This window comes from Notamacropus eugenii, chromosome 2 (assembly GCF_028372415.1).
Source record: "Notamacropus eugenii isolate mMacEug1 chromosome 2, mMacEug1.pri_v2, whole genome shotgun sequence".
Taxonomy (NCBI): domain Eukaryota; kingdom Metazoa; phylum Chordata; class Mammalia; order Diprotodontia; family Macropodidae; genus Notamacropus; species Notamacropus eugenii.
Genome location: NC_092873.1, coordinates 247,834,020 through 247,861,741, shown reverse-complemented (window position 1 = coordinate 247,861,741; position 27,722 = coordinate 247,834,020). Strand labels below are relative to the sequence as shown.

Sequence of the window (27,722 nt, the reverse complement as noted above, 5' to 3'; positions counted from 1 at the left end):
TGTAGGAAGCAAGTTTTGATCCCAGACCTTCCTGATTCCAAATCCAGCTCAGTTTCTACTAAACTGCAGTGCCCTGATAAGAATTTTAGGTAGACAAACTACATAAAATGGAGTTTTACAAGTCAAAATATACAGGAGGGCCTTAGTATTTTGAAAACCATTGCCTTAGAAATACTTCTCTTCTAAGTGTGAATATTAGACACTCAAAGAGTAAATTACTCCAATAATTGGAATAACAGGGTACCATCTTCATTCACAGAAGCAGCCATCTGCTTCCTTTTAAGTCTTTTTCTAACCTTGGCCTAGCCAGATAAATTCTGCCATGTGAGAGAACTTTCTCAGCCAGCTCCCTTCCTCAATCCAATTGTGTTATGTTAGGACTTGAGACATCATTGACTAAATGAGGTTAAGTAAGCCCTGAGGCTCTAAGCCCTGAAATGGTGCTAAGCAGAACACTCACTATACTTAATAAACAGAGTTTATTAAACAAGTTCTGCAGTAGTGCATGTAAACTCATTCACCTCTTACATCTACAAACTCTAGCTCACTCTCCTTACGGAGCTGAATCTTATTCACTGACCACAAATGCACCTTAGAAAATGTTGGCCTGGTACAGTAGATAGAGCACCAGCCCTGGAGTCAGGAGGACCTAAGTTCAATTCCAGCCTCAGACACTTGACTTTAGCTGTGTGACCCTTAATCCTGATAGCCTTACAAAACAATGTTACCCTGGATAGGTAGAAGAAAACAGGGAAAATTATACCAATATGGCACTACAAAAATCAACAGTTTTGAATGTACTGACTACTCTAAACAGTCAAAGAACTGATTTTACTGATTCTTTCCCCTAGTTTTTTTTTCAAGTCATCAAAAAGATATTTATTTTATTTCCATTAAGTATAAGGCATTGGGGTTGAATACTACAGGGAGATATGAAGAAGGTATGATAAAGTATGGTATGGTATGGTATAGTATAGTGCGATGTGATGTGTTATATTGTGATGGGTTGTATTGTGTTGTTGTGTAGTGTAGTATGATGTGGGATGGTATAGTATGGGTGGGATGGGATGGGATCAATGATATGGTATGGTACAGTATGTTGTGTTGTGCTGTAGTGTGGTGTGTAGTATATGGAGTAGACTCCATTCAAAGTGCTCTACTGATCCAGCAGTAACTTAGGGTCCCTGAGAGCAGCCTAAGACACTTGTGACAGGTTCCTTGCCCAGGATTACATGATGACACAGCTAGTAGTGTCAGCAGTGGGACTTGAACCTGTCTGTCTTCTATTCCAAGAGGCTGCCTGTCTTGGCTCAGGTTTATTAGGTGTGTGATACTAGTTATTTAATTTCTCTGACCTTTAGTTTCCTCACTGCTAAATCGAAGATCAAACAACTTGTACCACTCATCAGGGCTGTTGTGAAGAGAAAGCTTTGTAAAACTTGGAAATATCATAAAAAATGTGAGGTGCTATTGTTATTATTAAACTCATCTCATTTCTCTCCCCCATCCTTTCACTCCACCAAGAGACTATAAGCTCCTTAATAGGCAGAAGCAGTATAATTTTTCATTTTCAACCCCCTTCCCTCACTCCCACCTGCCTAACACTGTCCCTTGCATGGATCTGAGAGTTCCGAGATCTGTGATTTTGTTACTGAAGATACTGACTTCACTAGAGTGCATTGCCACCCTCTTCATGCCTTTTGTCATGTCTACATGATAATTATCATGAGTTGCTTTGAACAACAACAAAAATTTCACCACCCAGTAGTCAATTTTGGTGATGCAGCTCTCTCTCTTATCTAGACATATCTTTGGACAGAGGATCGCATCGTCATTGAGCTCCTCCTCAAAGCCTTTCCAGCTTGGAAGAAGCTAAGAGTTCATGTCCTACTGGCATTGCCTTTGACAACTTTGGGCCACCACACCAAGGCACCAGAAAAGGACTTTAGTGGAGTCTCAGCACACAGTTAGTACTTAATAAATATTTGCTTTACTAAATTTGTTGAACTAACCCTCTTCCTTATTGCTGCTGTCATTTTTCCTGTTTAGTAGCATTAAAGAAGAAGGGATACGAAAAGCATAACATCACTTTTTAATTTTATCTCAAATTCAAAATCCTAAAGATTGCCAAGGGTGGCAATGATCTTTACCAAGTGATTTTGTGGGAATTATATCTATACAGTGACAAAGGGAAAGAATCCATTGTATTTGTTCCTGGTTCTGACTCACAGGGATTTTTTAACAGATAAACTGGTAGTTCCTACACTGTTTTCTTTCTCAAATTAACCCAGATCTATAGTTACACAGGCAAGCTTGCTGTCTACACAGAGAGAAAATGAAAGCTTGCCATTTCAAGGGAAGGAATGAAAAAAAAATTAGAATTAAGGAAGCAGGAAGGACACAAATATAATAAGGCATAAGTAACTATGAGGAAAATGCAAGATCCCCTGGGTTCAATTTGTACTCACAACTGAGTAAAAACAGTCCTATCTTTGCTGGACTTATATCAAACTCCACAAGCACCCTACCCAAGGGAGCAGAGGGATGAGGGGAAATCAGAGGAAATCCAATTTAGGGGAACTCTAGTATCACAAAGAACTGAGAACACTGGCTAACTGATTTATTAATGAGTCACAGACTTGCATTGTTACTAAAGCAATGTTTCTTTTAAACATGACTAGCTTTGGAGATTTTGTTTTGTAGAGAAATTGTTCCGGAAAGTACAAACAGTTGTACCAAAGACAGAGAGCTATGTTTTATTTTTTAAAAATCCAAATCTTGATTAAAATTCAGCAAAATAAATAGTGAAACACAAATGTTTCTACAGGGAGGCAAAAAAAGATAACTGCCTGGGGCACTACACATAAGGTGAGGTACAAGGAGAAAAACCTTTTAATACTCTTTTTAAAAATAAATGCACACATTTTTAAAGCCAGAAAATTAGTACTTTTTGATGAATCAAGTTGCATGTGTAATAATAATAATGATAATAACTAGCATTCATAGAGCACCTTAAGGTTTGCAAGCTACTTTACAAATATCTCATTTTATCTTCACAACAAGATGGGGGGCAAGAGCTCTTCTTATCCTCATTTTGCAAATGAGGAAACTAAGGCAGATAGTAGTTAAGTGACTTACCCAGGGTCACATAGCTGGTAAGTGTCTGAGATTGGATTTAAACTCAAGTCAGACTGACTCCAGTATTAACATGAATGCTTTAAGGCTCCGGTGGATACACTATTCAAATAGTGGGTACACTATTCAGGGGGGCACACTATTCAAATCCTGTTCAGAACACGCAAATGCCTTGTCCTGGGTCTTCTACATAATGTAAAACTGACTGACCTTTTCCTTTCTCTTCTTCTTCTTCTCTCTCTCTCTCTCTCATACACACGCACCTACACACAGGTTTTACATATATCCACCATTGGTCACAATTTCGTTCCAATGGTAATACATTTCCTTAAATGGTTCAACAAGATCTCTCTCATATTCTGTTATGCTCTACAGAAACAATGTTATGGTGAAGTTTCAGGGTTATCAATCAATCAATCAATTTATTAAGCACCTACTATGTGCCAAGCATTGTGCTAAGCTCTGGAGATACAACAAGAGGGGAACTTACAATCTAACGAATATTGCAGAGGACTGAAATGAAATGTGTGATCAATTAAAACAAAGTATAACCTATTGAAGAGTGGGTGTTTTAAGGTTGTTTGACCATGCTACCCATAGGAGTGGCAAAAATGAGTTATCAAGTTGAACTTGTCCTAGCCCTCATCATGATCTACAACCACTTCAATGCTTCATCACTGAGTGCTCCCTCCTAGGCAGGCAGAATACAACCTCTCCATTCCTAAGTATGTCTATCTTCATGAACTTCTATGGTCAAGAGAATCATCATCATTGGTTAACTCTTGGGGGATAAGCTTGTCTTAACTTTACTTGTCTTGTTCTCAGATGGCACATAAACTCAGTTGCCATGTCCATACTCCAAATCATTGCAGCTTTCAACATATATTTTCTCTGAAAGGCTTATACAGTTCTACCAGGCTCACATATCTCTGCCAACTTCCCTTTTGCTCTGTGACAAGGGCTTCTGGGAATAAAACATCTCTGGAGAATCTTTACTTCCTTGGTAGACTCTGTGTGTGTGTGTGTGTGTGTGTATGTGTGTATGTGAGTATGTGTGTGTATGAGTTCAGTCATTTTTCAGTCATGTCTGACTCTTCATGACCCCATTTGGAGTTTTCTGGGCAAAGATACTGAAGTGGTTTGCCATTTCCTTTTTCAGGTTATTCCACAGATGATAAAACAGAGACAAACAGGGCTAAGTGACTTGCCCAGGGTCACACAGCTACTTAAGTGTCTGAGGCCAGATTTGAACTCAGGAAGATGAATCTTCCTGACTCCAGGCCTGGCACTCTATCCATTGCACTATCTAGCAGTCCTAAGGTACATTCAATCAAGAACCCCTCTCCCCACCAAATTAAGTGAGGTGAATCAGACCAGGGTCCACATCCATGGTGTTTGAAGCACTATAAGTTCTGGTCCAGTTCAGAATAGAAAGCTTCCCTTTGGAGAGAGACCAGGCTGCATATAAGTACATAGCTAACATGTAATGATTTGTACAATCCTAACGTTGAAAAGACATTAAACATTCAACCTTTCCATACAACAGAACCATAGAATTTGAGAGTTGGAAGTGACCTCTGTACTTCTTTTATGTACTTAGCTTATTCTATCTTGCATTATACCTGCAATGTACATGTTGAATCCTTGCCACTTGAAGGTTGGACTACCAACCAATGAATTTTTTTGGACAAAGGAATACATGAAATTGCCTGCTAAGATGTAGAGGGATCACAATCTGTGGCCAAAAAAAGAATACCTATGCCAATGGAATCAGGTATTTTTCAGAGTATTAAGTAGATGTTTTGATCATGCCTATTCTTTCATGACTCCTCCAAATTGTAATCTCTTTGAGGGCCAGTACTATGTCTAATTCATGCTTTGCAATTCTCATTTCCTAGCACAATACCTGACAGATAAAGAGTTCTTAATATATGTCCAATTAATTTAATCAATGAATAAATTCCACTTGGGGCTACTCTATTAGTAAATAATTCTTATATTGAACTAGATTCTGTCTCCTCTTCACCTCTATCTGTTGGGCCTATTTCTTTTTCCTTGCAGAAGTCACAGAGAACATGCTGACTCTTTTCACATGCTGACCCTTCAAATACTTGAAGAGATCTATCATGCCTCTGCAGTCTTCTCCACATTGGTACCTTCAGTTCTTTCAATTGTTCCCCACACAACAAACTTTCTTATCCTTCTTTTCACACTTCTGTAGATTCACTCCAGCTTCTCTAGCATTCCTTTGAAAACATGGGGTCCAGTGCAATTTTCCAGATGTGCCCTGTTTCCTTTAAAAAAAGGGGGGGGTAGAGTTCATGATATTGGCTATTTGTATATTTATATAGTGCTCTAAAGTTTGCCTCCCAACCACTCTTAAGGTAGATGCAATTAATATCCCTATTTTATAGATGAGAAAACTGACAGATGTTAAGTGATTTGCCCAAGATCACATGGTTAGAAAGTACCTGAATTCAGGTCTTCCTGACTCTAGGTGCAACACTCCATCCATTGTATTACTTGTTGCCTGGTCTCAAAAAAAAAAAAAAAAAAAAAGGAGCACATGCACAGCATGTTGGCAGCAAATTTGGTCAGTCATTCAACAAGCTCTTACGATGCCTGAGGCACCTGAGTCTAAATGCTGGAGATGCAAAGAAAGGCAAATGAACACACGTTCTCATTTCTCTTAGAAGTCACTGGGATATCACTGCTGTGCATGCTACAGCTTTTTGGAGCCACAAGTAAGAGTTAAGTGGATCAGGTGGACACCAAAGGTGGAAAGTAGTCCTGAAAAGTGCTCAGCAGCCCTCACACCAGAGATGCTAGTCTTCTCTGAACATACCTTACCCCTATAGTGATGTCATTTGGATCCTCTTTGAGAGTGAAGGACAACAACCATACCAACAAGGAGCCTAAGAGGAGCACAAAGTGCTGTGCGATAACATGAAAGCCAAATTGATGGTGGTCTTGTGAGGGGTTCAAGGAGAGGCTTGTCAGGGATATCCTGGAAAGAACCTATGCTTTGAAGAAGGGTTAGAATCAGTGCCCACTATGGACTCTTCCAACTCAGGGAGTCTACAATTCAGTTAAATTCAACTATGGACTAACTTGGACCTTGGCTTGATGACAGTTACCATGGCCCTGGCAGGACCTACCTCCTTGATCAGGCTGGTTTAAGCTGCCCTGCCCCTGAGGAGAGATCTTGCTTTATTATTTCACTTCTATTAAAGCCAAATGAAATGGAGAAAATGCAAAGTAGACTTTTAAAAAGCTTGATAACTTGTTTTTTTTTTCCTTTTTTTCCTACGTTTGCTATGTGGCCTCTCTTAGACTTGCCCCAATTTATTTTAGGACCAGGAACATGTTTATTTTTAATGATTAATTAAATGGTTGAGAGTTTTCTATCCATTCAGAGGAGACTAGGGCACAGGAAAGTGATTCTATACTCTAGCCCCTTACTGTGGCAAGTGCCCTATTACACGGAGCCTATACCAAAGGGCAACATTTGGTTCTCTTTTTTCTTCTTCTCAAGTGGACACAATAGCATTACAGACCTAACCTGAAGAGACCAAGCTCTCACTGGGCAACCCTTCAGTACTCAGTCTGCTGTGACTGAGTTCATGCTGTTTGCTGGTTCTTCTAAAAAGCTACTTTCTAATTAGGTCCAAGAGCCCCAAATCCAAAAGAAGGATCACTAGGTATGCATGCTGTTTTCCCTTCCTTCACGAACCTCCCTTTGCACAGGCTAAATGTGCCCTTGTCAGATACATGGCAATCCATCTGCCACCTCTTTGCAAAGGTGCTAAGTTTTCTCTGTGCCTTCTCTCCTCACTCCCACTTCACTGAAATCCTTCCTTTAACACATAGCTCAAGTGCCTTTTTTTCCACAGAAACCCTTTCCTGGTCCCTGCCTCATTCCCCAGTTTTAATTTCCTTGTTTCTATAACTATCTTGCCTTTACTTTAACAAGCTTATATTTATTTCTATTTATTTATTTTAATTCTGGACATACTTAGAGTTGCTTGTACTTGTTTTCTTTCCCATTATAATGTAAGCTCATGGTGAGTAGAGATTGAATCTGTGTTTGTATTTACAGTGCCTTGAACAGTGCCTGAAACACAGTAGGCACTTAGAATTACTGATTAATGTTGTAGAGAGGATTCCTATTCTGACACAGGTTGGACATCCTGGATGACTTATAAGGTCCCTTCCAATTCTGAGATCCTGTGGTTCTAGAGCAACATACAAGCTTTATGCAAAGCTTCCACCAGGCATATCTTCTCCAAATCCCCAAATAAATTTATTAGTTAAAAGAACTGAGTTCTTTACTGTCTTTCTAGAGACTGAAAGTTTTTTAAAATTAAAAAAAGCTGCTTCGTTTTATTTATGAATGGCTACTAGAAAGTCCTAGGTAATAACAAAATAAGGGTTGATAGTGATCATTGTTAGTAGATGAAAAATCAAATTAAGAACAGAGATGACCTTTCATTAGTCTGGACCACCAGAAAAGAGCAGGCAGAGGTCGGAGATTAATATTAACTTCTCAAGGGTGTACCTGGCAAATAGTAAGCACTCATTCTATTCAATCAATCAACAAGCATTTATTAAGATAGAAAATATTTATGAAGCATCTACCAGGCACATATGCCAGGAACAAGACTAGACTCTAGGTACACGAAGACAGAAGCAAGGCAAGAAACTTCCGAAGTACTGAGTGGGGGGTGGGGCGAAGTGCTGTGTGCTAGGCATAAATTAAATTAACAGATAAGTAAAGACAGGATAGATACCAAATGAATCTATAGTTGATGGGGCAGAAGTAGAGGTTGCTAACAACCAGGGGAACCAGACAAGGCCTCTTAGAGGAACTGGCATTTGAGCTGAGCCCAGAGTGATAAATGAATGTTGGTTGAACTGAATTGCTGTCTGAACTTTCAAGCAGACCCATTCTCTAAGGCTGGGTCTTTTCTAGCTTCCCTTTAATCAGTCAATCAGTAAACATTTATTAAGCACCTACTATGTGCTAGGGCTGAGAGAGAGAGAGAGAGAGAGAGAGAGAGAGAGAGAGGAAGAAGAAGAAGAAGAGGAGGAGGAAGAGGAGGAGGAGGAGGAAGAGAGAGCCAAAAGACAGTCCCTGCCCTCAAGAGGCTTACAATTCAATGGGGTGAGCTGTCAGGATGCTGTCTACATAGACATACCCCAAGGCCAGTAGGGCAGGGAGCCTACTCTGAAATGATGGGAGCTCCTCAAATCTTACCTAACTTATTTGCCAGCACAGTCTTGTCCCCAAGGCACTTTGGTCTGCTCACCTCACTCCTGGTCAAAAAGGCTGAGTGCTAGAGAAGGCTCCTTCAACATGAGAGCTTTTACTATAAAATGAATAGGAATAGGCACTGGACCTGTAATTTCTTTGAGAATTCACAGTTGGAAAAACTCCCTCCACCAATGCAAATCAATTAATTCTCTGCAACTTCTGGTTTGCCTAGACTATATAACTGAGAGGTTAAATGACTAGTTCGGGGTCACATAGCTAAGATGTGTCAGAAGTGGGACTTGAACCCAGCTTTTCCTGGCTGGTTCAGTCAGTAAAATAATTAACACAAAATTTATAATCCCAAGAAACTGAGTCTGTGTAGGCTTGAATCAGATACCTCTACGTCCACCTTGTTTTTGCTTTCATTAAGTCAGGCCACACTCAACTGTTTGCAACATGTCAGTTTGCTTTTTCTAAGAATATATTAAACCTGACTATAGTTCAGGGATGGTAGAAATCTATTGATCAAAGTGAAAACCAAGAATAGAGTACAAAAAAGAAAAAAAATCATTAGCTGGGATGAATAGCTGAAGGGAAACCTAGTTAAATAAAGGAATTAAAAAAATAATCAAGAGAAGAAAAACATGAAGAGAACAGGCAAAGTCAATATAAACAGGGATAATTCAAATGGCACTCTGAAATTTTAATCCATTTGCTGCAACTAATCAAAATGGATAACTTTAAGCAACATTAAAGAAATAAATTTAAAGGACATAAATGAGAAGAATTCTTCTAGTTAACTGGGTTTCCTTTCAGATTGACTTTTGCAAGGATGACAATGGCCTTAAGTAATTATTATTTATAAATCCACCAGATTTGGCCAGCATTTTCACTACTGCTATTATGCAAAGGAGAAATTGGAATTAAGGCTATCATCAAAGAAACACATGATGGACAGGACAAGATTGAGATCAAGTAACAAGATGGTCTGTGTGCTGTGCTGCTATGGTCTTCATGTCAAGATAACCCCACAAGGCTCCCAACATATTAGGCTGACTCCCTGTGTCAAACTTATAGGAAGATATGGACAAGAACTGCCCAAGATCAGCAGACCTGGGCCAGATGGGTTGAGATTTGTATTATTAGGAGGCACAATGACATGTAGGAGATCAGAGATCCATTTGAGTACTTATTTCTATATCACTGTACATGATACTGATTGGTATTGTGTATGTTTTGTAGTATAATACTTAGAAAATTAGTAATCCATTTGGAGTATATCTAATTATTTTCTATTACCCAGAATACTTAATGAACTATAAAAAACAGATCCATTATATCTGGTAGAAATATCTCTTTAGAAACCAATAGGTCAAGACATACCATTCCTGATTTCACAGACTTCCTATTCCGCTTATGCCCTTATTACTCTCTTTATCTGTATATATTTCTTTGAAAATGTCTTGTTTCCCTTGACTAAACTGTTAGCTTTATGAGGCTATCCCCTAATCCTGGAATGTACCCCATCTTCTACCTCTTACAGGATCCCTAGTTTCCTTCAAAGCTCAGCTCATGCATTAGATATAAGGAGCTCATGCTCCTTTATAAACCTTTGCTGCTCCACTCAGGTGTTAATGGACCGTCTCCATCCCAATGAAATTATTTTGTTCCTTTTTTGCACATGCTTTAAATCTATGTTACACATTTTCTATAGGAACATGATGTTCTTCCCAATAGAATGTAAACTCCCTGAAGACAGAGGTTATATAATTATGGTTTTGTACCTTCTGTGGCTAGAACAGTTCCTAGCACATAAGAGGGACTTAATAAATGCTTGTTGATTAATGAATTGATGTGGGTAGGGACTCCCAGGTAATATTATGTGCATGATACAAGGATGTAAAAAATATCTTTTCAATAAATGAAGCAATTTTGCATACCAGAGTCTTTAAAATGTAATTGTCAAATTGTGTTATTTAGCTATTCTTGTTTTTGTTTGAGTTTTAAAGAGTCATTTATGAGTAGCTGCCTTAGAAGTTGTGTCTTGGGCAAAAAGTTTCTGTTCATGGCTAGAGACCAAGGGAAACAAGGTTTAATAAATGATTCAATTCATGTTTGTCCTCATATTATCCAGGTTAATCATCTGTTTGTTTTAAGCATGGTCTTTTGTTCAACTTACTCATAACTTCCCATCACTAACTCAAAATTTGTTTGCATGTTCATAGGCAAACATGAATTTCATAAGTCTTTTATTTCAATCCAGAGTAAAAGTTTAGACAAGACACTTCTGAACTGACACCTGCTTAGGGTCTGTCTCAGACTACCAAACAGGCTAACAATGAGCTAATACCATGATTCATTACTTTACTAATTATTATTTCCTGCTCTTTGGACTTTAGCAATAACATTTCTATAAGCATGGTCAAATTGAATTAGACTGTAAAATTTTGTCTAATTTACTTTGAGTTGTTTACATATGCATTGTGTGAGGGACAACGAAGTGATGTTGTGGCTTGTGGACTATTAAGGTGGACTTGGGATAATTGATATGATGTGAAAAAGTTTATTGTGGCTACAGTTTTGTATACCTAATTTAAGACCCATAGAGATTAAGCATTAGGATGCAATAATGAATTGATGACAGATTCCTCTTACTCAGTTCCAATATTTTGTCCTTGTTAGGCTTTCTAAAATCTGAAATACGAAAGGACATGCTTTCAGGGAATTCAGTAATTCCAGCAGTTTGGTTCTGAAAATGATAAACATTTTTTCATAATACAATTCATAGTTTTCACATGCTTAAAAATTAAAGTTCTTGTATTTGAGAAAAGGATGGACTATTTTCCCCCTTTCTGTTGTAGCCAGAAAAGTATGTCTCTTGTGAGGAAAATTTAGAAAAAAACATAAATCTCTTCACAATCCTTAAAATATCAACTATCCTTGTTACAGTTAATATTGTTGTTGTTAACTTGAGATTAACATCATTGAGAGGTAGCATGGCATAGTGGCTAGAGAGCTGGCCTTGAAATGAGGAGGACCTAGGATCAGGTCCCATCTCTGACCCATAATGGGCATATGTGATTTTGGGTAAGACAATTCTCTAAGACTAGAAATTGTAGAGAAGGAGCCAACCTACATAAATAGAGGGAGTTTCCTCATCTGAGAGGTCTCTAAATCAAAGAAACCACAGGTACAGTAACTATTGCTATCCATCATCATTCACAAATTTTACGATCCTTCATCTTGTGTTTAGTGTCACCATCATCGTGTTAGTGACACCGCCACCCTCCTGGTTGTTTAGTCTCCAAAGCACTAAGCCATTATTGCCTTTTCTCTCTCCTTCATCTCCTACATCCAATGGTTAATTAATCTAAGTCCTATAGATTTGGTTTGCATATAAAGCATATAGGAGTATATAGCTCACTTACATTTGTCTCCACTGCACTCATCCTGCACTTACATTTGTCTCCACTGCACTCATCCTGCCACCATTCTAGTTTAGGTCTTCATGACTTCTATCTTGGATTTAGAATAGCCTCACAACTAGTCTCCCATCTTTAGTATTTCTTTTCTCTAATCCATTTTGTCATCCTGGTGCCAAAATAATCTTCTTAATTTACAGATCTGATCTTGTCACTTGCTCCACTGCTTACAGAATTGTTCAGTGTTCTCTGTTACATTCTGAATAAACATAAATTCCTTAATTGGCTACTGAAGGCCTTCAACGATTTTTCAAGCCTTATTTCACTCTTCCCTCCTTCATGTACTCTGTGCTCCATTCAAAAGAGAAATCTGACTGTTCCTAGATCTTGTCTTGACTTCTCCCACCTCTATGGATCAGAACAAGCTTTCCCCCATGTGTGGAATGGACATTGGTTTAAGGCCCTAACCATTGAAATTTTTCTCTTTCTTCAAGAACCATGTCAGATGCTACCTCCTCCATGAAACTCTTCCCTGAGTGCTCTCTTTCAAGTTTCTTACAGACCTTTCCTCTATCCAAATTACACTCTAACTTATACTATTTACCTTATAAAGGTTTTTATTTTATACAGGTTTTATTTTTCCTACTAGCCTGTAGGCTCCTTGAGGGAGGCAATGTTTTGTTTTTCACCTTTCTATCTCTCAAAGGGCCTAGCATGGTAAATGTATTCCACACAGTGGATGCTATTTTTTTTTAATTGAATGCCTATAGAATATTGTTCTGTAGGGCATGGGTGCCAATGTGAAGTGGGCATTCTGCGAGGAATACTTTTGTTAAGGAGAAGTATGACATCAGCTAATCACTCAACAAGTATTTATTAAGTGTCACTGGGGATACAAAGACAGAAATGAAATGCCCTGCCCTCAATGAGCTTATATTTTTATACTGGGCAAAACACATCCAAGTAGATACAAAGTAAGTAGTAGTTGGAGAGGATTAGGACGGGCCTCATGTAGGATTTGGTGCTTGACATGAACTTAAAAGAAAGCTAGAGATTTTAAGGGATGAAGGTGTGGTAAGCATACATTTTGGGCAGGAGGTACAGTACGTTCAAAGGCATGGAGAACAGATGCCATGTGTGGGGAACAGCAAGAGGACCAGTTTAGCTGGACCACAAATTGAGTGAAAGGAAGAAACCTGTAATATTCCTGGAAAGACAACTTGGGACAAATTGTGAAGAACTTTAAAAGCTAATAAGAGAACATATATCTTATCCCTTAACCTAGGAAACCACTGACGCTTAATAAGCAGGGGAATATGCTGGTCAGAACTGTGCTAAAAGAAAATCACTTTGGATGATGGATGATGAGTTGTAGTGGGGAGAAACTTGAGGCACGGAGAACAATTAGGAGTTATAATAATTCAACTACAGTAGACAGAGCACTGATTTTGCAGTAAAAAATGATACTGATGCTGATGATACTAATAACTAGCATTTATACACTATTTTACAGTTTGCGAAGTGAGATATATTTTTTCCATTTGATCCTCACAACCCTGTGAGATAGGTTCTATTATTATCATTCCCACTGAGGCTGAGAAAGGTTTAATGACTTGCCCAGTGCCACACAGTTACTAAGTGTCAGGATTTGAACTCAGATTCTTAAGTGACTTGCCCAGACTCACACAGATAAAAAGTGGTGTCAGGATTTGAACTCAGATTTTTCTGACTTCAAGTCTTGTGCACCATCTACCACACCATCTAGCTGCCTGAATTCAAATCTAATGCTTACAACCTGTACAAATTTGGGCAACTCCCTTAACCTCTTTGGGTCTCATCTGTAAAATAAGGTGATTGTATTAGATGGTTTCTGAAGTCCCTGGGCTCGACAATCTTATGAGTATTCTGGAAACAATGTTTTCAGAAAAATTCTGTTGATGGTTTATAACTTTTGGGATCACAGCCTTAACAATCATTTTAATTGGTTTTGACACTGAAACTATGTCTAGAATGAAAAGAGTGCTTAGAAACATCCTCATTCCATGAAGAAGTGGTTTAGAGTTTAGAAAATTTCTTTTTTTACCAATGCTCAATTCCCTCTCATTTTGCTAAAGGATAGTAATAAATGAAAGACTAAAATCCAAGAAAGCAATACAGGTTTCCTTTTCTATGATGCCAAGTAGTATTAATCAAAGAGAAAGAGTTTGCTTTTTTAGATCCCATGAGAAGGAATGATATTTTTTGCATTATATTTTATTTAAAAGAAAATAGAGACTTGTATCCCAAGAGAGGCTTATCTTCTAACATATCAGTCAATCAATAAATAATCAATTATTGAGTGCTTACCAATGCCATGCGCTGTACTAAGCACTAAGTACAAAGAAATTTAAAAAGACAAACATGGTTCCTGTCTTCTAGGAACTCATATTCTAATGAGGAAGCACAACATGCAGAAAACTACATGCATACAAGTCATAAACTAGTTCAGTTACCATGGTAACCTCTCAGTGCCTCAGGAGATGCTCTAAGTTACAGAGGGGTTGGTTCTTTGGCTGTTTTTATGGAGGGATTTTCCAGTTTCTTATATCAATGAAATCACAAGGCCTATTTTACTTATGTTTAGGGTATGTCCACACATACCAGCTTCATTTTTGCCTCATGCTGTGGCCAATACATTTTCTTGAAAAGCAACACCTTGTTTCTTTTTTGTAGATTTCCAGACTTGGCGTTTTTTGCCACCAGTTTCCTAGTTCTGGCATCATTAAGTTAGGTATCAGAGGTCTTCTACTAACCTTCTCCCTCACCCTTTTATGTGCGTGTATAAATGCATATACACACATATGTATACATATATGTATATATGTACACATGTATATTAAATGTGTGTACACATATGTATGTATATATACATGTGTATGGTTATATGTATATATGTATACATACATACCCCCTGGCATGGGGGTACAGTAGAATTAGAATGAGGGAGGGATAATAAAGAGTACTTAAACCATTCTCACCTCTTCCTTAGCATGCTAGATTTGTAGAGAATTCATCTTTCTTTTTTAAATGTAACACAGCAGATGCTCATTTTCATAATATCACAGACAACGCTAAACAGGATCTTAGCAGTCTTCTGGTCCAATTCTTTCGTTTCATAGCCGAGAAAATTGAGGCCTTGAGAGGTAAAAATGATTTGTCCAAAGTAGTAGCAGAGACAGGAGACAAATCCCAATCCTCTCTTGCCAGATCCTGCGTGCCTTCCTCCTCTCCACATTGCCTCTTACATAACTCTACATGAATGTTTCTTTAGCACTCTATAAAATAAAAATCTGGCCCAGTCTTCAGAACTCATTTTTTACATATCTACTGAATAGCCATTCCTTTCATTCAATAACATTCTACTCCATCCTAACATTACCAAGACAGAAGAATAAAAAGCTAATCCAGGATTAGCTTCTTCCCTGATTACTGCAGCAGACAATATTAACCTGGGTGAAAATGAAAGTCATTTTTTTCATGATTCTAGATTCCTAGTAGATTTCTTCCCCCATGTTTACTCATTTTCCTCCCAATAATACCTGAGTATGTGATAATGGCTCTCATTTTCATGTTAATTTGAAGGCAATAGGCAGAGTTGATTTTTTTTCTTAATGTACTATAAACTGCCTTTAAAATGACAAGAAATCAAACCAAATTGCAAAATCCAGTATGCTACACTTATATATAGGATATGCTCATATACTATAATTTGGATTTCTTCATTATAGCAAAACGCACTGATAAAACATTCATTCATTTATTCATTCATAGAACGTGCATTATGTGTGTGGCACCCAGCTAGGTTCAAAAACAGGAAGGATAAGACAACAGGTTCACAGGATTTACTTAGCAGCAAGAAGCAGGGAGAAGGTTTCTTTTTTTCTTCTCTGTTATCTATGAGCTATAGTCTAAGAAAGAACTTTAATTTTTACCTCTGAATTATGCCACAGAATATGTTATATAAACATGGTACATTTGGGAGCTTCCAAAGGCTTAAAGCTAGAAGGAACTTAAGGATTATTTAATCTCACCTCCTTATTGTTTTACATATAAAAATTTGTTTAGCCAGTAGGCTAAGTGACTTGCCTAAGGTTGTATTGCTAAACTAACCAGTGTCAGTATAATAAGTAGACTAGAAAAATCCTTTTTTTTTCTCTAATTACAGATATTGGAGAGAAAGAGCTTTACATTCTAAGCATGTCAACTCTAGATTTCCAACTATTTTCGCAATATTTGAACTATTTGCCTTACTAAAGTATCTAAAACAAATTACCTTAGGTATAAACAACCATCAACATGCAATTCCTATACTAAAATAGTGCTTGAACAGATGTTTTTCTTTCTAGAGAGGAATTTATTAACCACAAAGAACTTGCCCAAGACCACCCATCTCATTTGAATGAGGTATTTGTGTTGGAATTCAAGTGAGGGGCCAGCATTTACTTAGGAAACCAAACAACCCACATCAAGTATTCTTTCTAATTGTGTAAATACTAAATTGATTCAGTTTGTCAAAGTCAACTAATACTGTTTTTAAAGTGAGCTCAAAATGTTTCAGGTCCCAGGAGAAAAATGACTTTGGAAGGCTTTCCTTTGAAAATGATGGAAGACAGGGATAGAGTGTAGACTTTTAAATATTCATGCTTATTCACAAAGAGGGTCTTGTCCAGATGCTGAGGCGGAGGGGAATGGAAGCTTCTGAAAAGGGGATTCATCCATGGAACAAAAGCATCAACCTCTGCCCTTATTAAAGTACCATGGGATTTTTTTTTTTTTAAAAGATCATTCTTCTGACAGATGGGATCCCAGTTGTACCTCTTATCTTCAGGAAAGTACCTCCGTCCAAATGCTATGATTGAATAGCAAGCACTTAGTCTGCAACAATAATAAGAATAAAATACATTTATGCCTCCCCCACCCCCAGAATGGGACCCCCAGAATCTCCTATTAAGTATTTGGTTGTTTAATTTGAACTCTCTCAATGTCAAGTTCAATTTCATGTGCTCCAGGGTTTGTTATCTAGAATCTGAATTTCATGTTTTGGTGAAAATTTTTCATAGGTACTGCTGTCAATTGTAGACTTAATGAAAATACCAACTTTTACATGAAGCTTTTCCTGATTCTCTCTTTCAATCTACTTTGTATTTCTAGCATTTATGTATTTGTTCTGTAAATGATTATATACATTCTTGTTTTGCCTACATTGGAATGTAAGTGCTTTTGCAAGTAAGAATTTTTTTCAGTTGTTGTTTCTGTATTTCCAGTGCCTAGCATGGAGACTGAAAGATAGTAGATATTGAATAAATGCTTGTTGATTGATTGGATTCTCTTCCTATTTTCATACTAAACTTAGGATAAATATCAGTATTTCAGCATTCCTAATGGTCTCAGGAGTTTGCATCTCTATTTCTTTCTATTTCAAGTATTTTACAATGCACTAGCTAGTCTCGGTATGGTGGCATATTTCTATATTTCACTGCTACTGGGGAGACTGAGATAGTTGGATCTTTTGAATTCAAGAGATCTAAAATGGATTATGCCAGTTGGGTTTAGCATTAATTTGGTGAGCCCTTGGAAGTGGGCACCACTAGATTGCCCAAAGAAGAGGGAACTGGCCCAGGTCATAAACAGAGCAGGTCAAAGCTTGATCGGTAGTGGATTGGGCCCAAGAGTAGTCCCTGTACTTTTGGCCTCCGTGAGATGGGGTAAATCAGTATTTAATTAAAAAAAAAAAATTAAAAAAAGTCACACTGGTTAGAGAGTTGTTGAACAAGAAATCAATAAAAAGAAAGGAAACAATACATTGTTCTACTCATTTGGTTGATAGCTTTACCTGCTTTTCTATTTCTTACTGCATAGAAAATGGACTCTGATCAAGGATCTTGATAGAAATAAAATCTTATTTAAAACTTGGGCCCATTATTCATCTTTCCATACGAAAGGACTGAATCCCCTGCTGTCTTCCTTAAGATTAGACCTTATGACAGGGTGCCTATTCAAAAATAACCTTGCATTCAGAAATCAGTAAGCCTGTTCCTACCTGCCTCTATTACCACAGAGTATCCTATCTATATTTCCTGAACTACACAGCTCCATAATGTTCATTCAGCAGCTCAGAGGAGGAAAAAGATAAAGGAAAAGGTATATTTATGACAGCTCTTCCTTACTATGTCCAGAATCTTGTTATCATTTGATAATACAAGGAGTCCCCAGACCCTGCAGATTCGGATTTTTAATGTTTCTGCAATAACAAAATGTTGCCTTAGTAAGAGAGGCCCAGGAGACACCATCGTAATAGAATTTAGCCTAAAATCTGCTATTTTTGCATTACAATAGTGTTACTAATTTATGAGCTCTGAGTAGAGTTTCCAGGAATACTGATGGGTTTTCAGTGATCCATCCACATTACCAAGCTCAGTTTCTCTTGGGACTAGCAACAATCAATCACTGTGTTAGATGTTGGGAGAGGTACGAAGTTTAGAGATGACATGGACCTTGTTCTTGTGGGACTGATAGTTTCGTAGAGAACAAGGGGAAAGTACTGTGTAAAATCAGGAGTTGGAGGGATGTTCAGGGGATCAGTGATAACTTCATGGGGCATTTAATATCTGTGTTGGATTTCAAAGGTTGGTTAGGTGAAGGGGGAGAAAGATGTTTCAGCCACATTGGAAGGAAGAGAGCAGTCCATTGGCTGCTGCATGGAATGTATGGAGGTCAGTAAAATTGTATAAGGCTAGAAAATTAGAATGGGTGATGCCAGATTGTTGAAAGCTTTGAATGCCAGGAAAAGGAGTTTGCATAGGGGAGAAAATAGGGAGCCACTGTCAAGTTTCTTGAGCGGAAGAATGACATGACCATCATATCCATAACAGAAAGGATTTTTCTGACAGTAGTATGAAGGATGGACCAGACTTGGTTAGACCACATGTGGAGTTCTGTGTTGAGTTCTTGGCATCACATTTTAGGCAGAATTTTGAGAAGCTTGAGAGAATCCAGAGGAGGACAGATAAAAAATGAAGGGCTTCCAGTTTATGTCAAATATGGACAAGTTGAAGAAACTGGGAGTGTTTTGCCTGAAGAAGAGAAGATTCAGGAGTGACATGATAAATATCTTCAAGTACATAAAAGGCTGTCATGTGGAAGAGAGATTATACTAGTTCTGTTTGGTTCTAGAGGGCAGAATTAGAAGCAATGAGTGAAGAATGGATGCAGAAGAGGCAAATTTAGGTGTGATCTAAGGAACAATTTCTTAGTGAGTAGAGTTATCTCCAAGTGCGGTGGGCTTTCCTAGGAGATAATGGGCTGAGATAACCACTAATATCCCTTCAAAGTCTAAAGTCCTATAATTTCATTATTCTTAAGGAAATCAAATAAATGGTTTATATAGACACATAGAACCAAGTGTACAATTTTTCAGTGTGAGATTATTAAATGCCTCTGTTTTATATCAAGGCACTATGTCCAAGCCCCCTGATATATTCATTAATCCCAAATGCATAGTTCTCAGGGGTAGTGCTGGGGGATAAACCTAGAAGGATGAACTTCTTGTTTTCAAGGACAGAACTATGATAGAAAATAAACGACTAACAGCAAAAAAAATGAGAATTTCCATTTTTATTATGAAGGTCCAAAGTGACAGCATACTGTGAAAGTTTTAGGTTCTCATTGATCAGATTTCAAGAGACCACAGACTACAGCATTCCAAGCACTTTAATTTTTGACAGAGCAAAAAACAAAATGTTAAAGATTTTTTTTTCAAGAGTAGAGGGTGTGTGTGTGTGTGTGTGTGTGTGTGTGTGTGTGTGTGTGTGTGTGTGTGTGTATGTGTGTGGGGGTTGTTTTCTGCAGGTATTCAACAGGCAAAATGAATACTGATGGTCTCAGAAACCGCTAATACTCATTTGGACACTCATAGGAAACTGCTGCATCCCTTCCTTGCAAATGAAGTTAATAATGAACATACTAGTAGAGTATGTATACTACATAATGTATTATGTTCATCCATATCATTGCTTTCTTCTCCCACAATGCCTCTCAGTCTTCACCCATATCTCCTGGTTTCAGTTAACAAGAAATGATGGTCTGAGATAAATATCAGAAAGACTATGTTGAATCCTGCAACTGTTTTTCCCAATTGCATATTTTATGAAAGCATAAGATGTTGATGAGTTGGGGGAAATCTAAGAAAGACACTAATATTAATGGGTTATAGCCACTACTCAGGAACTGCACAGTCTACACATGCTGTGTTCAATTAAAGGATTTGGTTTACTAAAATCATTGTTTTAACAATGTTCTTGTTGCAAACAAAATAGGACCTTTTTTATTTTTCCCTGAAGTTTCTCTTGCAACCTGTCCTTTCAATTACACATTTGCGGCGGTGTTACGAGTAAGAGTTAGTTGCAGTTTATACCTCAACATATTCTGGGCCTGCAGAAGCTCATGTCTCTTACAGATGCAACTCGAGTCATCTGAGTGATCCTCAAAAGAACAAATATGAACTAGAAACTCATAGAGTTTGTGCTTAAAATTTATAAAATTAAACCTGCTCCAAACAGGTAATACAGGGAGGCATGCTTGCAATCTCTGGATTCAATCAGAAACAATGCATTAAAAAGCACAGAGCCTTCTCAACATGTAACGGTGGGTTCCTTTTAACGCTTCATTAAACAAGATCCGATGTGATGCACATTAGAACTTTGAAGCACGTCTCACTTAATTCTACAAGGCCTGGGACACAGGACGATGTCAGAACTTCATTCATCATCTTGCCTGTTGACAAAAGGAACAATAACTGGTCATCACTGGTCAATGGAATGCCTTCTTCTAGTTATTTTCCCCCAAGAAAAGAGGTGTCAACACAACAGCAAATGTTTCAGTGCTCGATTTGTTCTTGCATTGTAAAATTGCTGTTTTTCACATTCATTTGTATATTCAACGAACAGTTATTAAGTATCTATTATGTGCAATACACTGGGGGAGACATAAAGAAAAATAAGATAGTCTCTGCCCACAAGGGGCTTACAATCTATCAGGGCAACTTGTCTTCTCCTACTTCAACAGCAGTATTATGTTACACGTTTTGCTTACCTATGGTCACTGTTTTAGCTTAAGGAATTCCTTCCTTCATAGTCAACAATGTGCAGGCACTTCTCTATTTATTGTGATATGGTTTCCCTATTGGCCTGACTCGACTGATAATATGGAAAGAACAGGAAAAACACAACAGTGTAGGAAGCTGATCTACTTCGACCATATCCCAAGAATGACAGAGTAACACTTCCTCCTGCCCCCAAACTCCATATTATACATTCAGTCTGGGGCATCTATCTCTATACAGTATATTTTCTTATACTGACATCATATTAGACAACTAATATTTCAAAGAGGTTCAAAAATAGCCATAAAATGTTTGTGTCTTTAATAGTTTTTGTTGTTCAGGTAAGCCCAACTCTTCCTGACCCTGAGGACCATAGCATGCCAACATTATCCATGGAGTTTCCTTGGCAAAAATACCAGAGTGATTTGCCATTTCCTTCTGAAATGGATTAAGAAAAACAGAGGTTAAAATACTTGCCTAGGGTCACACAGCCAGTAAGACATGAGGCCATATCAAACTCAGAACTTCCTGACTTTATCCACTGAGCCACCTAGCTATCTCCTAAGCAAACAGAGTTCTAAGTAACTTAGCCAGGGTCACACAGCTAGTAAATGTTTAAGGTCACATTTGAACTCAGGCCCAGCATTCTTATGCAATGATCCACCTAGCTGTCTCAAAGTGTCCAAGTCTTTAACACACCTTAATCTAAGTAAAGGCTTTCTCTTAAATGAAAGTAAAAAAAATAGATTTGGCTATTAAAATTTAAAAGCCTAATACTCTTTCTTCTCTTTTTCATATCTTAAGTATATAACAATCCAACAGCTTAATGCAATTTAATTTATCCCCACTGTCTGTATCATACCTTTGCTACAAGACTTAGGAAGCATTCTCCTTTTTGTGGGGGTAGAAGGAGGCCACATACATGTTTTCTCAAATGAACTAATAGTTACACAATATATTAAAAAGAAACAAAATAGAACAAACTTTTTGAAACAGTATATAATCCTGCAACGTAATTCAATAATTACATAGCCATTAAGGCTAGTTTTTTGATACGAGGTAGTCTCTCAGGCCACATCTACATAATTTCAAACTTGGTAGGAGAGTGAAAATATCAATGAAATGGAATCATATATTTAGCATTAGAAGGGACTTAAAGAGGTCATCTAAAACAACCTTACAGAGAAGGAAACTAAGGCCTATGCTGCTCGATAAAGAAATATGACTTCAAACTGTCCTGTTCATTTCAGGATCATTACAGAATGTTATTAATGTCATGGTTACTGAAGTGGTTGTACTTTACAAAATGGTACTTGTGCGACAGAGAGTTAGCAGAATTTCCACAAATTACTAAAGTACAATCAGGGAGTAACTGAAATATGGACTGATTTCTTCCTGGAGTGGCTTAGGCTGGTATGAATGGGCTATGATGGATATACGTCACTGAAGGTGACTGCCTTCAGAATGATGACAGATTTTCTTGAGTATGCATTAACTAGAAAATGACACGTCACAGCAATTGAAATGTGTCATAGCAGTTGGGTTACTTCCTTATTTCTTTCTAACATTACGTCTAAAAAGATGCCAAATACAATTCACTAATTCAGTCAGTGCAAATGTTTCAAAAATTAGACAGACTAGCTGTCATTTAGCCAAGAATTTTTCACTGGTTGTTTTGGCATTGTATCAGCATAGCCTTTGAGAATGGTATGAGTGATAGCCCACCCCACCCCATAACCACACAAAATAAGTACAAAGAAATTTGACATTTAATCCAGATTACCCCAAAGTTACTGCCAAACCTTTTATTCTTCAACTGTTGATTAAGAAGAAACAGACCAAATTCACTAGTTTGATTTTGTAGATTTGTAATACTGTACTTGAAGATCTGTTCTTAAATAAATAAATAAATAAAGCATAGACCATATTGCAGTACTGACTGTAGTGAATGCCCTTGGGAAATCAACATTTTGAGAAAGAGGCAAAGAGTCCAAGATGGAAATATCAATTAAGAAAAGAATAACTTAGATTTACTCAGGTAGGACCATATATAAAATAAGATACATATATTCAATAATAAGTAAATGTGTATTTCTTCTACATGCCAACTAAGACAAATGCTTTGATGCAAGAACTTTAAAAAAAAGATGCTTCATCTGGGAAAATTATGGTAATAGAAATTAGGAATTGAATTATGGTAATTTAACACTTCTGCTCTGGCAGGCATTTTTAAGAACCTTATTTCTGGGGCTGCTTAGTATTATTAATTACTACCTGCTAATTAGTGCTATTTGACAGAAAGTCAATGAAAATGAATACAAATGTATCATTAGATATGACAAAGTTGTTAAATGACCATCAAATACTAGAAAAGCCCCAGGAGCCAGGAACGTAAATACATGGAGAATTGTTGAATGGGTAAGTTCAATGTTCAAAATATGACATTTACTTAAGCTGTTAAAATGAACTCACTATTATTTATTACTTATTAAACTGCTGAGTTCTCTATTGCCCACAAAGCACTTGTTGCTCATTTAGAATTACCAACTCTATGCTGTACCACTGTGCTATTTGACATGTGTGATGGAGCTATAGTGCTCCTTGTTAGTAATTAACTGTTAAAGAAGTAAATTCTAATTAAAGAATTAAATACAACTGAATGCTCCAAAGCCTAGGCAGAGGAGAGGAAGCAAGGTCTAGAAGGAATGCTAGCCTTGAAGTCAGAAGGTTTGGGTTCAAATTCCATCTCTGGCACTTGCTAGCTCTATCACTGAAGTCAAGTCATTCAACCTACATAAACTTGCTTCCTCATCTCCAAAATGGGTACAGTAATCCTTGAACAGGGCTCTTTTGAAGACCAAAGGAAACAACACAAGTAGAATACTATGTATGTTATGCATTGTTAGTATTATAAACACCTAACCTAAATCTTACTGGAGGTAGGAAGAGACTCCCCTTAGAGTTCCTAAAATGGGAAAACAATCTCCTAACAAGTTTCTTCACTTGCCATAATGAAAGCATTCTTTAATTTTTTTTCTTAATGCCTTCACTCTCAAAACACTTCTCTTTCAAATTTTCTCCATCCCACTTCCCTCTCCCAACCTTAACATAGCCTATGCTGAATGAGAAGAATTGCCTCCAGTGAGCTACAGCGAGAAGGAAAAAGGTACACTTATATATACTTCAACACAGTCATAACACTCTTTTTCCAGGTATGTCCTTTGCCACACACATCCCAGCTCTGATCCTTTCAGGCAAAAACATACATACACACATACAAAAATACAGATACACATACATAATACACATATATAAAACACACACGTAAACATTATACAAGTGTGTGTACATATCACAGAAGCTAACATATATAGCACTATAGGTTTGCAAAGCATTTGACAGATAAGATCTCATTTGATCCTCACCACAAACTTGGGAGGCAGATGTATATATCCTCTAAGGAGTAGCTGTGGAGGGGTTCAAATTGCCCCATAACCCTTGGAAAGACTTCTGATGCACAGAGGGAAACAGATTCTTCACCAGCCCTAGGGGAAGGGACAGGGAAGAAAAGGTCATTTAAACTGTCTTTACATGCCCTCAAGGCAGCCCTCTTTCCCAGTGGGGAATTAAGGTCATTTAGAAATGAAATAATGTAGAATTCTACGAATTCATTAATCTTCTTAGTGTCTTAAAACATGTATATTTTAGGAAAGGCCATTTGTGCAAAATTGTCTGATGCCATCCAGACAACTGACAATGTAACCTCAACTGTATTGAGGGAATTACCCTCGGCTAAGTGTGAATGCGTTTTATGTAAGTGTGTAAATTAGAAATTGTTCTTTTTTTAGCGTTAAGGTTAAAAGGGCCAGTTTTTGAGTTTCCAGGCAGGCCACAAGCACTACAAAATTAATGAAGTGGTCTTCACAACCAACAATACTAATATTTATTTTTTAAGATATCTATCATAACGTAGAATGCATTTAACTAAAGAAACTCAAATTTTTTAAAAAAGTAGAACAGAAGCCTTAAGATCAAAGTTATAGCACAATAATTTTAAAAGTCTGCTTTCCAAAGACTTTTAAAGTTTCTTCACTTGAGCACAAATTTCACAGCATTGCCTCTGTTTTGTACAACACCTGTAGTCTGGAAAAGCTGTGTTTAAATTATATCACAGTGTTTAGAGTTGAAAGGTACTTTTAGTGATTATTAGTGCAAACCCTTTATTCTACAGATGAGAAAAGTGAGGCCAAGGTAAGGAAGAAGCTGGACTAAGACACAGAGGAAGAATCAGGATTCAAACTCAGGTCTCCTTTATCTCCAAATCCATGTTCTATCCACTTCATCACACTGCTCTTTCAACTATGTAAGGAAAGCATGTTTTAACAAAGGAATTGCAATATTAATTCCTTTTCAAAGGATCCATTTGTAAAATAAGCGATCATCACATTTATCTGCTGTGGCAAATTGAGATTATCTGATACTAGGTTTGCTCTTTTTATGCCTGAATTGGTTGGATTATATGGTCAGCTAATCAATTATGTAGAAGTTGGCCTTTAAAATAACTGCCAAAAATGATTCTGAAAACTGACTGCATGATAGGAAAGGTGCATTGCTCCTTTCAGAGACTGACTGCAGTTATCTTTGCTCTTTAACAAAACAGCTTGAAAAACTAGGTAACTACCTACATGGATGGATTAGGAGCAGAGGCCTACAAGTCAAACCTCCTACGCTGTGGGAGGCCTGAAAATGGAGTTGGTAATTCCTAGTGAAGACTCTCCACCAGCTGATGCAACTAACTGGTGTAGGTTCGGTAAGCACGCTATCTTTCATATACAAGTATTGCCATGGATGCATAGTATATACAGTGCTCATTTCTGGTTTTCACTGAAGAAAAGATGGAGGAAAGTTTCTATCCTTAATCCTACTACCCTAGCTTAGAATCTTCAATTCTGTTCACTAATAAGAAAACTCTTATTGAGCTGGGGTGAATATTCCTAAACTGGGAAGAAGGGGACAATGGATCTATGAGGTCAAAGAGAAGTTCAAGTCAAGTCAATTAGTATTTACTTAGCTGCACAGCTAGGTGTTGCAGTGAGTAGAGTGTGAAGTCTGGAGTCAGGAAGACCTGAATTCAAATCTGACCTCAGACATGTACAAGCTCTGTGACCCTACGCAAGTCACTTAACTCTGCTTGCCTCAGTTTCTTCATCTGTAAAATAGACTGGAGAAAGAAATAGCAAACCATGCCAGTATCTTTGCCAAGAAAACTCCAAATGAGGTAATGAAAAGTCAGACATGACTGAAATGACTGAACAACAATAAAATGTGCTAGGCATTAGGATTACAAAGAAAGGTAAAAAGATGGCCCTGGCTCTCAGGAAATGTATGTTCTAATGGGGGCAGGTCCAGATATACAAGGTATCAACAGAATAAATAAAAGGCACCCTGAAAGGGGAAGACAGCCCCTGGAAGGGGAGCGTTCCTGGAAAAGGTGGGAGTTGAGCTGAGTGAGGAAACCAAAGAACTAAGAGGCAGATGTGGGGTAGGCAGAGCATTCCAAGAGAGGAGAGGAGTGGAGATGGAGGATGGGGAGCTTTGTGAGTAGACTGCAGATCAGCCAGTGTGGCTCAAATCTAGAGAGTGTAGAGAACAACACAGTATAAGGTAACTGGGAAGGTAGAAAGGGGTCAGATTATGAAGAGCTTTAAATGCTAAATAAAGGTGCTTCTATTTCATTTTGGAAGTAATCAGGGAGCCAGTGGAACTCAGTGTGGGAAAGAGAGTAACTTAGTTAGACTGTTTAGTTTTTTTTCAGTTGTGTCCAACTCTTCATGACCCCATTTGGGGTTTTCCTGTCAAAGTGGTCTTGCCATTTCTTTCTCCTGCTCATTTTACAGATGAAGAAACTGAGGCAAAAGGAGTTAAGCAACTTGCTCAGGGACACATCACTAGTAAATATCTGAAGCCACATTTGAACTCAGGAGGATGAGTCTTCCTGAGTCCTAGGTTGGCACTTTATTCATTGTGCTACCTAGCTGCCCCATGAGCAGAAGATGACTTGTAAATAAAGGAGTTAAGGCAGAGAGCAATCTGAGCACTACAGCATTAGTTTAGGTGAGATGTGATAAGGACCTCAACTAGGGTGGTAGCTGGGTTAGTAAAAAGAAGGAAATGTAAGTTAAAGATGTTGTGAAGGTAAAAATGATGGCATTTGGCAATGGATTGGATATATCAGGTGAATGAGACCAAGGGGATTGAGGATAACACAGAGCTTGAGAGCTGGGATGGCTGAGGGAATGGTGAGGTCCTAGCTGGTAAGAGGAAAGCTGTGAAGGGGAGGCTTTTTTTTTTGGGAAAAATAATGAATTATTTTGTATTTTTTGAGTCTGAAATAACTATGGGACATTCAAGACTAGAGGTCCAAAAGGCAGATGATAAAGCTGGAGATCAGAAGACTAAGACATCTAGGGATAGATCTAGGAAAGATCTGCATAGAGATAAAAACTGAACCCACAGAAGCTAATGAAATCATCAAATGAGATACTATAAGAAAAAAAGAGATCACCTAGTGCCCAATGAAGATAATTTTAATTTTGTAGTATGTTGACTACCTGGCATGTTACTAGGTATATAGGGAAATAATTTTATAAGCAATCTTTAAAACTTTAACATTTTAAAACATTCAGACTTTTGTCTTCCCAACATGAGTGGTACTTAAAATATTCATGATAACAGATAGCCCAGTGTTGCCTCAGACAAACTGAGACCTCGG

The 27,722-nt window shown here is 37.7% G+C and overlaps 1 protein-coding gene across 4 annotated transcripts in view; it reads right to left on the bottom strand.

The window, feature by feature from the left end:
- SCAF8 (SR-related CTD associated factor 8) overlaps positions 1-27,722 on the bottom strand; it is a 284,935-nt gene that overhangs the window by 51,919 nt on the left and 205,294 nt on the right. Inside the window, exon 21 of one of the 4 annotated variants that reach the window (XM_072643755.1) lies at positions 20,363-20,622. The exons of 2 other annotated variants lie outside the window; for them this stretch is intronic. The gene's annotated coding sequence lies outside the window, so the exon portion shown is untranslated. Of the gene's footprint in view, positions 1-20,362; positions 20,623-27,722 lie in introns of those variants that run through there. One more of the 4 variants, XR_011974666.1, reaches the window with a different exon arrangement.